Genomic DNA, 3,189 nt, shown 5'->3' with positions numbered 1-3,189 from the left:
GTGGTCTTGAATTGGGTCAGTGGTCCCAAAAAAGATGAAGTAACTCATCTTCCTCATTTTGACCTTTTTGCCTTTCTGAGTTTTAACAATCCTAATTACTTTAGTGGCCTCTAAGTTTCCTCTTGCATGACTTTTAGACAGGTTCTCACAAAGGGAGGAAATTGGTAATTGTCTTTATTCTCTACACCAACTTATCAATGTTTCTACTCCTTATTCTAAGCACAGCTAATCAAACATGCAAATGACAGATCATCAGTTATTTGGCAATCAGTTACTAACATCTTAAAACCCATTTCAGGTCCAGCTCTCCTAACTATTTTAATTAACTCTTACTGGGCCCAATTTCTTTCCTATTCCAACTAATCTCAACACAGCTAGCCTATAACTAAAATCTTTATGTTTCTTCTAAATCCATGTTTCAGGGAGAGTGCCACCTAAGCATATCCACGAGGGACCCAGTAGGGACAAATGCAGCATCGATCCACCGAAGCCCTCTTCCATACCCAACCATCCTCAATGCACTTGCTTAATTGCCAGGTAGCCTAATATATGCTATATGCCTAACATAATTGTCCAATAGCCTTATGGTAATTAGGCTATTGTATTTCCAGGGTTAAAATTATATTTTCAAAAGGATGAAGGAACTGGGAGTTCTTCTGCATGGTGTCGAAGAATGGAAGGGGAGAATTTCTCTCTGCACCACTTCCCTGAAATCAGAGTCATGACTGTAAATACCCCTGTTTTGAGGCACTACACCTGATCTAACCTCCTCTCAACTCAAAACCCTCTCCTTGCCTTACAGATGCCTCAAGAACCCTCAGCCTTGCACGCAGCAGAAAGTCACTCTTGCTTTCAACAAAACAACAGTTGGAGTAAATTAGGCCTAGTTGAAAAGTGTTAGGATATGGCCTTTAGTTATCCCCAAAGGACAAGAGAGTAACAAGAGAGGATCACCCCAAGCTTAAGTGACCCATGCACAGAATCAAATTTGAATAACAATACGCCTTTCAACAAGTGAAACAAGTTGCACTGCAGCAGTGACCCAGTGCCATATCTGAAATGGTGGTAGAGTACAAAATATTCTGCAGGTTGCTGATGGAATCTGAAGAAAATCACTGTGATTTTGAAGCCACAAATACGGGGAATGAGAAGCTAGCCACACAGTGGAAAGAGATCTGCAACACCTGTGCTGGAGTCCCTAAAGCAACTGAAATACTAGGAACAGAATAACCACTTTAGTTACTGCCCCAGTGGTGAGGACTACACTGGATGTCCGTATCAGCTCCTGAATGCCAGCCAGTGCTGTGTGGGAATGGATTAAACAATGGAAAAAACGTAGATGGAAATATTTGGGTAACCCATCTGGGCCACCAAGGTCAAAAAAAGACATAATGACAGACCAAATCTGTTTTGCTGTGCTTAGAGGACTGCTATGTGCTACATGTAGTGCCAGCATATGCCATCCACCCACAAACACTTCTGCTACCATGACTCTCACAACAGACTGTTGGAAAATGAGTGGTGAGGAGATTTGCAGTAGGGCAGGTGTACAAAAATACACATATAACAACCTATAGGCAAGGCACTAGATGGCAAGCAATGTCTTCCACGAAAGACCTAATCTTGTCTCTGGTACACAACAGCACTGAGAATGATAAATGAGGTTCAAGTAACTTGACAATTGACTATGTGAATAATGCCACACTTGTAATGGGTAATTTTACTTGGAAAAATTATCATATTAGTGTCGTTAACAATCAGTTCAGATATTAAGATCTGGCGGATGTCTCAATGTGTATAAATAGTTTCTCAAATGGCAACGCATGGAACTAATCTGTATGGATATTTATGGGCATGTCAACAGAACAAAAAGTGGGCTGTGTAGCAGTTCACATGGGTTAGATCCAGTTGACAGTACTATTAACATGTGGACTTTAGATAACTCAACAGGATGAGGGAGTAACTTACTTTTAAGGATAGAAGAGTGTAAGCATCCTAATGCTTGTTTTGTAGTCTTTGAGACAAGCAGGTTGTGAGCACCAAGCAATGGTGACAGTTTTTGGGCATTGCATGAATTTCAGTGAGACAACCAAGAATTTGATTTTGTCTATCAAATCGGATAACTGATAGTCATCAGGTTATCATCAGGAGAGGATCCAAAGAACTCCAAGCCTCAATAAGGTCTGTGCATAGCATGGCTAGAATCTAGCCTAACTTAGCCAACTTGTCTCCTAGACAGTGCCATCCCACTTGCAGAGCAGACAAGTACAATAATTTGTAAAATTGCATATATCTGTGGTTAAGTCATTTTTGTATCCAGTTCCAGTTAGACACTGCTTTATCATTTGTTTTTAAACCACAAAAAGAGGATTCCACATTTCCCAGGACATGGTTGCACCTGCTCACCAATCCATCCAACATTTAACCTCTTATCTCAGACCTGTCACGATTCTGCTTGTATCTCTTCAAAGACAACTGTAGTCTGTAAATATTTTGGCTTTGGTAGCAGTTGCTATATTAGGAGACCTAATAAAACTGGCTAGCAGGCTCTTCACATTATTGCCTGTTAGAAATTTCTTATCTTCTATTTCATTCTGGTTTTAGGCTTGCCCTGACAAGAGATACTGCATGCAATTCCAAATCCCTTCCCTTGTAAGCCCTCCATTATCCTCGAGAGCTCAACTTCTACAACTCCAAAGCTCACTAGATGACTCCTTCCAAGCCTTATCCAAATTTCCATGTCCCTGTGCCTGAACACCCAAGAGCTTCAAGTTCTCCATGTTTCTGCAGTCCTTCAGTGCTCATTTTCATTCTTCACAATGTGGCCTGCTTTGTCATGGTCCTTATCTGGCTATTCTTGTTCAGTCTATCCCTCCTTTTTCTCCCTAAAGCATCTCTTCAGCTTGGCTGCTGCAGCCTAGTGAACCTCTGCATCCTTCTGCCTCTTCCCATAGGCTCTGACAATGGATCCAGATCTGACTGCTATTTAAAACGCTAAATGTAGACATCATTTAATCCAAATCTACCCACATCTACTTTATTGTCTGGAAAAAATGACTTTGATGAAGGAGGAGAAATTAAAAAGGAAAAATTAGAAAAGGAAAAGTAAGTCAAACGACATACAAACAGTAGGTTTATATCTTCACAAGAGCTATTGAAGCACTGCTTTGCATTCTAGCTTTAGGAGAA

Source organism: Corvus brachyrhynchos, unplaced genomic scaffold (genome assembly GCF_000691975.1).
Source record: "Corvus brachyrhynchos isolate BGI_N302 unplaced genomic scaffold, ASM69197v1 scaffold106, whole genome shotgun sequence".
NCBI lineage: Eukaryota > Metazoa > Chordata > Aves > Passeriformes > Corvidae > Corvus > Corvus brachyrhynchos.
Note: the sequence above shows the minus strand (reverse complement) of the source record.